Below are 13,807 nucleotides of genomic sequence, written 5' to 3'. Positions count from 1 at the left end.
ACTCCTTGCTGCTCCTTTCCCATACAGGGTTAATAAGTAACTCTTTCAGCCTTTTCAGCATCGACATTGCCTGTTTTATGATTGATGTCTATCTTTTCTAGGACATTTTTTTTTTCTGTCCTTAGTGCATTTTTTGTGCTCCTTGTTCTTTGTGTTCCCATTGCAGGATGATTTCTATTGAGGCCTACAGCTTCCCTCCCTGCAACTCAGCATTTCACAACATCATCAATATTTTTTACTTATTCTTCCTTTGTTAGTGATCTATTTAGTAATTTCCAATTGCTGCTGAATTTGGATGAGTTTTTAGCTTAAGCTCTGAGCATGGTTGTGGAAAGGGTGGGGATGACTAACTATTCATTTCTCTTTTATTTTTAGTATGCCCGCACACTCTTCATTCAAATCTATTCTGTTTAGAGTTTTCATCCATATTAATTTGGCTTGCAGTTTTGAGGACCTTTGGGAAACCTCTCTGCTACAGCAGCCTTGTGTATTAATCATTACTTGTGTATCTCTTCTCTTTGTCCATACAGAATCAGGCCACGGTTACGAGTCCCCATGCAAGCAGCCACCTCCAACTCAGGAATCAGCAGTGGCCAGCCATGAGGTCCGTTGTAAAGCCATCTCCTTCCATGTACAGTTGCTTCTTTGCTGCATAAGTATTATTTGCTAATTTTAGAAACTGTAGGCTGTTTTATTGCTGGATCAGTGGGACCTCAAGGATTTCTCAAACTGAAGTCACCTATAGTAACCATCACACTTTCTTCTTTCCTGCATGAAAGATGGCTCCTGAAAGAAGGAGTCAGAATTTTCTTTTCCTTGTCTGAGTCATCTTGAGAGCTCCCCATACTTCCTCTCTCGGGTTTCTCATAGGAGACCAGCATCACCCAAAATCAGCATCCCCTGCTCTGAGCGAGTCTCAAGTGATCAGCACCCAGGGCAGCCAGGACACATCCATCTTGAGACTTCTTCCATGCCTGGTGAGACCACAGCATCATGGTGTTGGAGGGTTTTCAGCACAGCCAGGCTCATAGTATTATTTTTACTCTTATTTCCTGTTGCCAGTTACCTACATTCCCAGAATTAATGTGTGGAGATCTGAATAAATAAATTAATTAATTAATTAATTAAATGTTTATTCTTTGACTTCTTCATCAGATCAGTTTGCCTTGGTTTTGTCACACTGAATTTAAGATTCCTCCCTGCTTGCCTTGACTTGCTAATTTAAAATCAACCAGAAAATACACCTGGGATGATCCCAGCCTGGTGGTCTGAAGTGCAGGGCACCTGGGTGTTTGACAACACCAGTGCTGCCAGCTTCACACCCGCCAACATGGTCCTGGTATTTTCTGCCACCTCCAAGCTCCTGCTCAGAGAAGCAGGGGTCTCTCTTATCACTTGGGACTTTTCTTCTTCATTCCCACTACCATCATTCCTACATGCTACTACCTGCTCGGGATACCTTTAATACCAATAGCTTCAATACTTTGAATACACATCAAAATACCATGGATGAAAATTTTGGAGTTTTTTTTCTGTTTGTTGTTGTTGTTAGTGGTGGTGGTTTGGTTTGGTTTGGTTTGGTTTGGTTTGGTTTGGTTTGGTTTGGTTTTTAAGTTACCAATTTATTGGGACTGTGAAGATTCACAATAGCAAAAACACAGGAGACTTTTGTGGCCTATCAAACATAAATTGGCCGAACAGCCAAGTGGTTTGCTATAAAGTACATTTCTAAACGAATAGCTTTGTACATCAACCTTCCAAGCTGTTGTGAAAGTCCTGTTGTGTACCAACCATCAGCATTTTAACATCTTTAGAAATCATGCCCTACAGGTTAGCTTCAGTTTAGGCTTTTTGCTAGCATGGTGATCCCCACGCTACTGCAGTGTAGATGCTTAAACTAATCCAGCTGTGGAATAAGAGTCTGCTTTGCAATTCTTTATTTATTTTTTTTAACAACCATTTCTAGCCAAATAAGACTATAACTTAATTGCATGAGTTTATAAGTGAAAGGAAAACATAAACATGTTTTGTTTCAATATAGCATAACCAACTATTTAACTGATTTTTAGATCCATGTAGGCATTTCTGCCATGAATACTTTATAATCACAACTGAAATTGCTGATGACTTTTTTCTGCAGTTCCCTGCAGTTGTTTCCATGCAAATGATGCTTGATGTGAATATGATAACACAACAGTAAAACTGTCTGGAAAGAGAAACAATAAATGACATGTTTCTAGTGGGGTCTGGTTCTGTGAAAGTTGCTCTGGTCATCTCTCAAAATTGCACGCATAAGCAATTTATTTATTTATTTGTTTGTTTGTTTGTCTCCATTTCGTGTGCTCAGGTTTGCGTATTTGAAAGGACCTGGTTTCCAGAAGGCATTCACAGTCTAACTCCTTGCACTCGGATTGCTTTAAAATACTTCAAGTTGAGTCCCAAAAAAATGAAGCCATCAATAACCATTAGTCATCCCATTGTTTGTTTGTTTGTTTTTAATCAGCCCCCCCTTTAGAAGCATGTGGACATTTTTGTTTTTCCGTTCATATTTGAAAGGAAGCCAGATCTCAAAATCTGGAAATCCTTTGCCAGATAGGCCTTCTTCCACTCTTTATGCAGCTCTCTGCTGGCTTCATTGTGAGTGCCCCAGATGAAGCCATGAAGAGAAGACCAAAAAGTGCAAATGCTAGGAAATGAATTGTGCTTTTCACAGCTGTCACAGCACTCTAACCATGGACGAGTTATGCTTATAGATAGTGGGTCGACATGATTTACCATTAGCCTGACTTTCTGCCCCATCAGATCAGTACCTGGTGAGTGCCGGAGCACCTGGGCTCTCGGGTGGATCACCCGCACTCGCTGCGGAAGAAAACCTTTGTGCAAAAAGAGCAGCAATATCCGGGCTGGCCATCCACTTCCATTCTTCTTGGCCTCAGATGATATATTTCATATGTTTTTCTAGCTGAAGCCAGGCCAGGACTTCTCCAGCTTTGACAGAAGGGCTAAATGAGTGCAGGGAGTTTTATGTGCCTCTTCCCACAGCCTTCCAGTAAGTGTACAGGAAGTCATTGATCAACAGGATTTAGGCAACGTGCACCAGAAAGGTACGCGTGTGTGGCCTGGTGGCCTCCGCAGCATGACACCGCCTCTGATTCAATAAGCCCAGGGATAAGAGGCTAGGTGGTAAGCCACCCACACCATGTGTGTGATGCATCCCCGCAGCAGTGTGGTCAGTTTTAAAGCCTGCTCCGTAAAGCTGCATGCTCTTACTAATGCTATGGTTTGGATGTGGTCATTGCAGAGCGATCTTCCTGGAAGATTGCTAAACACACTGTCACAAACAGAAGGCAAGCTCCCTGACCCAGTGGCTTATACTTCTCTGGGAGCAGGAACAGGCTCTGACCCCTGGCAGATTGCTCGGGTTTGTTTTCTTGTCCCGATTCGCAGAGCTCCTCTGTGCTGTGGCGCAGGAGAAGACGTGGAGGGCATGACATCTGCTCTGCAGGCTGCAGAGCATTAGGGCCACACAGCACAGAGGGTGAAGGGTTACAGAGGAAACCTCACAGCAGCAGCTCACGTGTGTTCGCAGGAAGGGGACAGTTCGATTTTTTTTCACTTTTCCTGTGCCTCAATTTCCCCACTTGGCCACATTTTGCTGCTCAGGGTAGGATGCAGCTGTGGCGGGGAGGACAGCGAAGGGGTTGATGTCAGTTCAGCAGCTCTGTCATTGCATGACTCGGAGCATAAACTAATGAAGTGAATCTGTTTTCCTTCTCTCTTTCTTTCTTATCTGTGCTTTTCCACATACAGAGGAAATGGAGAGGGGGAGGCAGTGAGAGGCTGTTATCATGCAGCGATGAGACAGGCTGCGGAGGAAAGGATGCTACTCCTTCAGTGATCCCAAATGTGCTCCCAAATCTCAGAAGAGCTGAGTATTTCAGCTGAAAGAGTCAACTATGAAATAATCGATTCCCTGGACACCAAAATAGTTGTCATTATTGCACAGCATCAACAGCCCATTGAGCTGAATGGGGGCAGCCCATGCAGGGCTAGTGTTTCAGTCTGTCCACCTGCAGCCTAGTAAATAATGGAGAGGATAGTTTACTGTTACAGAGGGATCGGAATTGCCTGGCTGAATGGTCACAATCCAAGGAAATGTGTTTTAATTTAGCTAAATGAAAAGTAATACATCTGGGAACAAAGAGTTCAGGCTGTACCTACAGGACAGGAGACTCTGCCTTGGAAAGCAGGATTACGGGGTCATTGTGGTGACTACCTCCACGATCGCTGCTGGTTCAGATGGGTGAGAGGGCTCATATGGTGCTGGGAACCCAGGAGCAAATGACCTGACGTGGGAAGGCAGGAGCACCCCTGGGCTGCAGCAGTCTTACCTGGTGTCCACCTCCTAGCAGGAATATGGGAATGCCAGGGAGAGCCACTGAAGTGCCCTGGTGGCTGGGAAAATTATTGTTTCTGTCATGTAAGGTTTAAAGTGTGCAAACAAGTCATTTTTTTCCAGGGAGACATTTGGTTTGTCTTTGTGATGCTGGAGAACAGAATTGCAGCGAGGGGACACAGAATTACACTAATTCAGCTATGGCATGAGACCCTCCTTCAGAGATATGCCTGAGTCCACCTTTGAAGAGGAAATCTCCAGCTGTCATATTTAAAGTTTGACTGGGATTTTCAACTCCTGGGCATCTCTCAACTCATTTCTGTCACTTTTTGTCATGGTGATGGGGAAAAAAAAAAAAAAAAAGATATATATATATATATATATATATACACATATATATATATATATATATATAGTCTGTATTTCCCTCATTGCTGCAGCTCCATGCTGAGACAGGGACTGTGCTGAACTTTTAAGGTTTTGGGCCGCAGACTCTTATTCTCCAGTACAAAAGAAGCAGCATGTTGTGGGGTATTGTAGCCTTTTCTTCATCTTCTTGTGAAGTACAGAAAATTGATTGGGAAAATCCTTTGGAAGGTATGAGCTGGTCCAGGACATCTCTCTGGCCCTGGCACATGGCTGTGATCCTGCCCAGGACTGCCACTGTCCTGATGACTTGCTGATCCCGGGGGAGGTCTGCATCTTCCTGCAGCATGGTCTCTGAATCACCTGCCAAAATCACCTGTGCACAATGCACAAGCCAGTTCCTTGGTTGGTCTCTTCTGGCTTTTACCCATGGCGCAGACCAGCTAAGCTTTTGGAGGACTGTGCTGCTTCAGTATAGCTGAAGTCTTCAAGCTCAATATTGATGTTGTTGACCAGACAATGAAGAACACGAGGTCCTATCGGCTTGTCAAAACAGGCTCATCTTCAACCCTGGCAGCCGGGAGACTAGAACATCCCTTTGAAGAAAGTATCTAGTCACACTGAACAACAGATCCAAAAAATGTGTTTTTCTCTGTGACTAAAAGACATGTGATCTTAAAGTATACAGCGAGGGACTGAGGCCTCATAGGCAATACTCCTGGGACAGAGGCCTACATTATTGCCATTGACTTTGATCTCTGTGTCAAGCATCTCGGTTACTACTTCTGGACGGCAAGGCAGCAGCTGGCTTTCCCAATGTTTCTTAATGACTTTCTTTCCCATCAAGAACTGAAGAAAAATATTACATGCTATGGCAGAATGTAAGTCTTTGCACATTGTTTTGTCCCACTACAACCACAGACTGGCCTCATCTATGGAGGTTGCACTATGACTTATATTTGAACTTTTCCAACTTCAGACCTGGGGTTCTGGAGAACATTATCAAGAGAAAGGCCAGCTGAGATGGAGGGGTCTGACTCCAGCTCCAGACCTTCCCAAACCGTGGGAGTGCTCCTCTTGTGCAACTCTGGTTTGGGCCCATCTCTGAATATAACCATAAAGTAATAATAAAAAAGAAAGGAACCAAGAAATAGCTGTAACCTTCCATCCAACAGTGGTTGAGTTATTACTGCAGTTACATCACAGCTGAAACAGGTGCAAGGAAATAAGCCTCCCAAAAGTTTCTATTCAGGAGGGAAATGACCGAAGAAAGCAGAGGGAAAGGAGGAAGGCGGAGGTAAGGGTAGGAGCCAGGGGACAGAGCGGAAGTTGTTTCTCTTGGGATGTGGCCAACTTAGTAGCTGTCTGAACCCAAGAGTTGTCCTGGATGCTCCTTCTGTTTCTGTCTTTGCTTTTTCCACTTTCAGGATGCCTGCTAGCAGTGTGATAATGCCACTCTTGGCTTGCCTTCTGAATGCCCTCTCACCTGGGACCTCCACAGCCTGCTGAACCATGTTTAGACCTGATGCAAGCAGACACACATCCTTCCAAACATAATTTTTGCAATTTTCGAGGAATCCTTCAAGGACTCATCAGTTCAAGTAATTCCCTCTGCCCCAAAACTATGGGGAAGGGAAGCGATTATGAGAAAGCTCATGTTCCTCCAGCAGCTGCAGCCACTTTGGGTGGGATTCATCTGACTAAACATAGATGTCTCCATGTGAGCTAGTCACGCTATGCTCCCTTTATGGAGGGGAATATGGGGAAATATAGGCACAGCTATGAGTCATCCCCTCCCCAGGTCGGTGTCTAAAACAGGTCAGGCGAATCTTGCCCATTTCTCTTCTCTGCTTGTAAAAGGAGCTGCAACGAAGAGGCCAAGTGTAGGTCTGTAAAGTTGGATGAAGCCCATCCTTTATCTGGTGTCCAAACTGAACAATTTGGTCTGCGACAGAAGGGCCAAGCTGTGGTAAGCACATTATCAGCAAGCACCATAAAACCACGTAAGAGTGGGGTGAATTGGCATATGTGGGCTTATTTCAACGTGTGCTTCACTGTGGGACAGGAGGCAAGAAGTACAGTGTCAGAGAGGAAATTGCCTAAGAAAAATGCCTGTGAAAGTCACCATGGGACGTCACTCTGGTGCCAAGGCTATGTTTGTTTTGAACTAGTGCAGGTACCTCTGCTTTCCTGTTTGCAGGCTAAAGTTACTGCCTTTCTGACACCACTGTAACTCACATTGTCACCAGTTACTTTTCTGCTCCTGGCCTCTCTCCTTCCCACCTCTCCTTTGCAGGCTTCAGTGAAGTAGGCCCAACTTCATATCCCTGAAGAGTTCATCATCAGTGGTGGACCTGTGAGCCTAGAGCACTTCCACGTGCCATGGACACTGGGGCACCCTCCAGTGGGACAGCGGCCGTCTGCATCCTGCACTGTAGTGCCTGATGGCTCAGCTCTGCACATCTCCTCACCCCAGGCCGCCTGGCCTAGCACTGAGCTGTGTGTTGAAACAGAGGAGCATTTCCCATGCTACGTGTGCGTCAGTGACGCGTGGGGAAAGGAAGTCCATCAGTTTCCAGAAGCACCAGTGATGTTACTTTATGTTGTTATCTGGTGAGAAAAGCAATGAAGCAAAAATGCTTTGAGCACGCAAGGAGCCAGCTCCTCTGTCGAGGGATTACTGCTAAGGACTCTCAAGACCTTATGTGCACCCATGACTGTAACCCATGAGTAAGAGCATGAAGCATGCACTCAAGGTAAATAAATGGCTAGAGGGAGCTGCTCCAAGTCAAATTTCTCCCCCCATTTTTTTTCTTTCCCTTTCTCACTACTGAGAGACAAACAAAAGCTCATATGATGTCGTGGGGCCATGCATTTGGCAAGAGCCTTGCTGCTTTGTCCCAGCACACAACTGGCCCTTTTACTGACACTGTCCTTGCATCTGCTGGAGGTGGCACGTGCAGAGTCCAGCAATGCAAAAGAGGGCACAGAGAAGGAGGAAGATTTTCCCATCTCCTGAAAATGGTTCCACTCAGTGGCACCAAAAGCTAATGCAGGGCCAAGTGCCAAATTCCTGCTCCCTGCTGTAAGTGGTTGACTGATGGAGAGGGGCTGGTGCCACAGGGGCCTTCAGTTTTCCTCCCAGAAACATCAGAAAAGTGAGAGTGAATTTGTTTGCTTACAAATAGACAAACAAACAAAATGTGTATGCATGTGTGTAGGCACACAAGTTCATGGTCCATATTTTGGAAATACCTAAGGATTCAAGGTCCTCAAAGTTGCTGTGGGCATTCAGGACCTCTTCTGAACCAGGACACCTGAGTTTCTTGGCCTCGGCAACACAATGAAAAACAATTGCTCTTTGCTCTGGGCTTAGATATTTCTTGGGTAGGTATGTTCATCAAGTGTCCTGGCTTAGAGCTAAAGGGCCAAGCATGCACCTACTCCTTCACCCCACTACAAGCTCACCAAGACAACCACAGCTTCTGAAGGGTCGTGATAAGAAAACAGGCTGGTAATTGCCCTATGCCCAGCTGGAGCTGCTGGTCACAGGTATCAAGGTACATCCACAGGTGAATGGATGTTCCTTCATGCCACGTTCCCTCTCTGGGAAATAACATTGCTCCTCATTCACTCACACCCCATCTGTGGGACTGCTGCATCCAAGCCAAATGGCACCTTTGGGCCAGCCCAGCATGACTGAAACAAGCTGTGCTGGTTAATCGCCTGCTGGAGATGCAAGTACATGTGGTGGGGCTCCAGGAACCCCCGTGTCCTGTGCCCCATGGCTGGACAGGTGCAGGCAACAACTGGCAGCAACAGAGGAAGGGAAATCACAGCCCTCTCCAATGCAGAAAAGCTGCTAGCTCCCTGTAGCATCACCCTACTTCTTTTACGCTGTTCTTTACATCATCTATACCAGGATTTATTATTTGTGCCTGCAGAGAGCTGGGAGCCAACCCCAAGCAGCTCAGCCCCAGCTGCTGAGGTGGCTGCTCCTACAAATCTGCTCCATGGTGCAACCTCATGTACCTGGTTTTCAGCAGTTTGGTTAGGAAGCTGGAAGCTTTCCTGGGGGGTTGACAGCTGAAACCATGGCTCTGCTTCCTCCATGGAGAAACATACCCATAAATGTTTCACTGTTTCAGTCCTTCGAAAGAGAAACCTAGGCTAGACCCCATGAAACTCTGGGCTTGCAGCACTCAAAGCCAAGCAGGCATGCAGGCACTCTTGCTTTAAGAATTGATTTCCTAAGTGAACTGTCAACTCCCGGTGGCTAGAACAATCTGCAAACAATTTCTAGTCACTGAACAAAGCAAATCTTTGTACTGTGCTGTAATAGTCCGTTATTAAATAAAGGCCCCTTTGTTATGCTATAAGAAATGGTGTGTACTCCACTGCTCTTCGTAATGCACCTTAGTGTGATTTTGCAATGCATATAAAATCATATTTCATGTCCTGTGAAAAGATGACATAGTGGGTTATTTAATTTTGCTAGGAAAAGCACAAGGTGAAGGACAGATCATGGCACAGTTCTGCTTTGAAAATCATTGTTAATGCATTTGATTCATGATGATAGGAAAGGACCCAGGGACTGGACTTTCTCTCATTTTCAAGAGCCTAAATGAGGAGCAATACTGGTGAAATTAGTTGAGAGGAGAGCAAGGGAAAAGTTTAGCAGCTGCCATTCCTGTGAATTTTGTTACTGACTGTGCTGCCTTTCTGCAGTTCCAGGCTAAAATGAGTCAAAGCAGGAATCAAAGGGCGTTAGTGTTTTCCCATCCAGAAAAGCAAATGTGTTTCCAGCTCCCTCCCATCTCTCTATTGCTCTGCACCCAGCAAGCTCCCAGCCCTGGGGTCCCCCCTTGCCTGTAGGCACATGGGCCCTTAGGGTTCAGCCCTGCTAAAACTAGTGCTTTAATTTTATTAAAATAAATTTCATTTTGTCAGACTGCAACTTGTCAACCAAACCCATCAGACCACCACACGAGGTTGCATCCCCCTAATTTTTTGCGTTATGGCATTTGGCATGATGTTGATGGTTCAGGAGCAGGGCTGTAGTTTTCCTGCCCCAATCTCTATCTCCATTGTCACCGTTGCAGGGCCATGCAGATCCCCATAGGCTGGCCACCAAGGCCATGAGATCCAGGCTCAGTGGCACAGATCTCTCCACCCAACCCTGGTGTCTCCCACTTGGCTGGGAGTAGCCGAGTGACCTTTGGGCAGAAAGTTTCTCCCATGAGGTTCCTCCTTCACATTAGCTCTCACTGGGGCTGCAAATGGGGCTTTTACGACATGCAGCCAACCGAGATCAGGCTAAGCCTGCTAACTCATTTCATGTGAGTGATTCATATGCCATCTAATAATAGCAGCTCCTGGCCATGCCAGCACAATAACTGACCATGGAAAACTCCACACGTCTCTGGGCTGCCGTCCCACCAGTTTTCACAGGCTGAATTGGCTGTGGCTGGTGGTTTGCCTCTGAGGGCAGAGCCATGAGGCTGAGCAAGGAGATGCAGACCATGCTGCTGGCATTTCTGCCCTCTGCACCAGTAGCAATGCCACCATCGTGCTGGGCTGGGAGCAGGCAGGAAGATGACCCTCTCCTCCTGCTACTTGACATCGAGTGGGCATTATTCATTACCTCCTCTGCTGGCCAGAAGCCAACCCAGGGAATTGCAGTCATCCAACCTTCCTTCCAGGACAAAACCGTGCTTTTCCTCACTTTCTATCCCCAGCTGCTACTTAGAGTATCTGCAAGATGCCACTGTGTATCTGCCGGATGCCTCCTGGCCATAGTGCTGATGGGGACTGCCTCATTCACTCGTGCCAATTCTCCCAGTGGGAAGGGGCAAAGGCAAGGCAAAGTAATGCTCACGTGCCCTGTCAGACCCTTGCATCTCCCTGTCCAATGCTCCTCCAAAACAGGGTTTTGCCTAGTTTTGGGACATCTAAAAGGATGGGGGTGGTAGAGGCCAAAGAGGTCTCACACCCATCGACAGTGCAGCTGGGTGAAGGGTCTTGGGTATTGGCTGGAAGTGGGACTGGAGAGAGAGCAACAAGCACACCAGTAACCTGCATTTTCCCACTTCTCAGCCGTGGGGAGGCAGGGGGTCAGTGCTCCAGAGCTGAGCCCACCGGGCAGGAGCGGGGCAGTGGGTGGCTTTGGCTCGGCAGCCAGGATGGCACCGCACAGTAAGCCAGGACTCCCACAGAGGGGCAGCACTGAACCACTGAGAAGACCTCGGCCTCAAAGACAGCTTTTTCCTGCTGCAGGTTTGTGAATGACACCTTGCTTTGCCTGGACAAGGGACTAGTGCAGGAGTTGAACAAGTCCCCAGCAGCAAGGGTGGATGAGCAACAGCAGGGACCGAGATAAATGCACGTTGAACAGCCAGCGCTCACCTGGAGCTATGGCCAAAGCCATGTGCCAAGCTGGTGCACAGGCAGAGAGACATGCCCGGGGCGGTGACAGGGCCCAGGGGACTGCACACATCTAGGGGGAGATGGATTGCTGCTGGGCCCTTGAAGAGGAGCAGGAAATACTGGAACAGGGTTAATTCAAGATGGAAAGACGCTGCATGCTGGAAGCGCACATGCAAAACCAAGCAAATGCAGCACTGCTGTAGCGTGCAGTAGTTGTCCTCCCCTGACAGCTGCATGTCCCACTCCCCATGGGTGCTCACAGGGTTAGGACATAGGGACGAGGTGATCCCATGCTGCTTTCTGCCAGACAGGGCCTTTCCCAGGAGGCAGCTGGCCCATCTCACTCCGAGTTTTGTTTTTGCCATTTGTTTGCCTTGCAGGGAGGTTTTCCTTTCCCTCCTTCCCAAAGCTGAGTCAGAGCCATGGGGTTTCCAGCCCCAAGGAGAGCAAGGCAGCCCTTGGCCCAGCTGTGCTGCTGGTGAGGACATGAGGCCCACCTGCACAATGAGGGTCCCAGGTGCTCTTTCCAGAGCCCTCCTCTATTGCAAAAATCATAGAATCATAGAATCATAGAATATCCTGAGTTGGAAGGGACCCTTAAGGATCATCAAGTCCAACTCTTGACACCGCACAGGTCTACCCAAGTTCAGACCATGTGACTAAGTGCACAGTCCAATCTCTTCTTAAATTCAGTCAGGCTCGGTGCAGTGACCACTTCCCTGGGGAGCCTGTTCCAGTGTGCAACCACTCTCTCTGTGAAGAACCCCTTCCTGATGTCCAGAAATCAAAAATGATTTGGTAGGCACTGGACAAAGGAGGAAAAGCTGGCTTGGATGTGAGCAGCTTTCACAGGTGCTCTCGATTTGAAATGGGGTTGCTCCCCTTTTAGCTGAGTCCATTGTGTGGCTCTACACCATAGAGCCTTTTTGTAGCCTTTTTGTTTGTATTGTCTCCTCTAAATCTGATGTTTTGGCTGCGGTGGCCCAGCATTTACCAGAAAGAAGACTTTGACCAAATACTCATGATCAGCAAACACGCTGCAGTGGCACCAGTACTTAAAAAATGACGCTGTCTGGGGCAGACTGGGAACAGCGCTGGGTTTTTGATTCTCTCCAGTTTGAGGTGCAGCACACAGCCAGCCAGCAGAGGAGGATTCCCGGCAGCACTTTGCTGGCCGGTGCTGAGCCCTCTCCTTCTCTGCTGATGCTCCAGCTGAACCAGAGCCAAGCAGCGCTCGGGTGAGGAGCTGGTTGAAACCCAAGCTGTTTCAGGACGTGAAGGTAAGCAAGAAGTGCTATGCTGGTTCAAGACTGCACCCCACAGAGCTGAAAAAGGCATTGCTGCCTCCTAATTGTGTGGCTCAGCTTTGCACAGCTTTGAGCGTTTTAGCTGCTTCTTGTAATTTGGAGAAAACAGCAGCAATCTCCAGGGGAGCAGCCATGGAGCGAAAAAACAGCATGAAATGTTTTTGTTGTTTTGTTGTTGTTGTTGTTGTTTTCCCTCTATGCCACAGGCCAGCCTTGAGAAGGGAAAGAAATCCGAGGCAGGAAAAGAGCTGGATGGGGGAAGGTGTGAAGGGCCATGCCACCAGCCCCGGGCAGCCAGCAGCCTGCAGAGAGGCCAAGTGGCGTGCCAGGGGTGGGGACGCTGCACGGCAGGCTGCAGAGGGACACAAGCTGCTCAAATTTAGAAGCAAAAGGAACAACAGCAGCATGGCACGGCCCCAGTGCTGGTGCCCTGGAGGACAGCACTTCCCGGCTGGGGCAGCAGTGGGAGTTTTCTTGCTCCAAGGTGATGTGGAGAGAAGAAAGCAGCCCCGGAGGACTGGCTGTGTTGTTTCTCCCAGGGGAACTACAAAGGAGAGCTTGACTTTCACTGTTGGTGGGAGGAAAACACCCTGCCATCTGCAGCAGCCCTGCAAACCTGCATTTTCTGCTGCCCCACTGCTATCTCCCCCTGGATGATGAGCCTCCAGGTAGTGATGAATGTGAGAGACACAGCGCAGGTGAGGAGGCCAAAAGTCATAACCTGCTGGAAAAATCTTGGGGTCAGGAGAAGAAAGGAGGATTTCCCTGTACCCGTGAGAATGGGTCCTCACTGGGCTGCAGCAGGCAACACCTGGCTGCTTCCTCCTCTGGGCCCTGCACCAGGGCTGGGCTGCTGGACTTACCACAGGCCCATCCACCTGTCTCGGCACTGGGCAAGCGTGCTGCTGGGACTGCAGCCCTCTTCCTCTGCCCATCAGCGGCTCCTCATGCCATCACGGTCTCTTTTTAAAGGAAGGCCACTCAAACCCCGCCGTATCTCTTGCATGCAGTGCAGTGCAGGTGAGTCAAACAGCGTGGCACGGCCCACCCCACCACGGTGGTGTGGCCACCACAAGTGCCACTGCTGCTTGGCTTCACGCTCAGCCAAGCATAAGCCTGAGGTGCAGCCCTTCAGGCAGATGAAGCCTTTGGCCCATGAAAGCATTGCCGTGACCCTCCAGCCCTGTGGGATGTGCCATAGGTCTTCCAAGCCAAACTGCCTCAAGGCAAGACCAGCACATGGAGTTCTTCCTATGGCTTGGGAGGGCTGGATAAGGCTCTCTGCTCATGTTGCAGAAGTGGAACATCTTCC

General features: G+C 48.1%; 1 long non-coding RNA gene across 2 annotated transcripts in view; it reads left to right on the top strand.

Moving 5' to 3' along the window:
• Positions 1–2,141, top strand: part of LOC137852792 (uncharacterized) — a 288,725-nt gene extending 286,584 nt beyond the window's left edge. For both annotated transcript variants that reach the window (XR_011094046.1, XR_011094045.1), the window contains one exon: positions 531–2,141. This is a non-coding gene — a long non-coding RNA (uncharacterized lncRNA). The remainder of the gene's footprint in view (positions 1–530) is intronic.
• Positions 2,142–13,807: the final 11,666 nt, after the last annotated feature.

This window comes from Anas acuta, chromosome 2 (genome assembly GCF_963932015.1).
Source record: "Anas acuta chromosome 2, bAnaAcu1.1, whole genome shotgun sequence".
NCBI lineage: Eukaryota > Metazoa > Chordata > Aves > Anseriformes > Anatidae > Anas > Anas acuta.
This window is presented reverse-complemented; position numbering and strand designations above follow the sequence as displayed.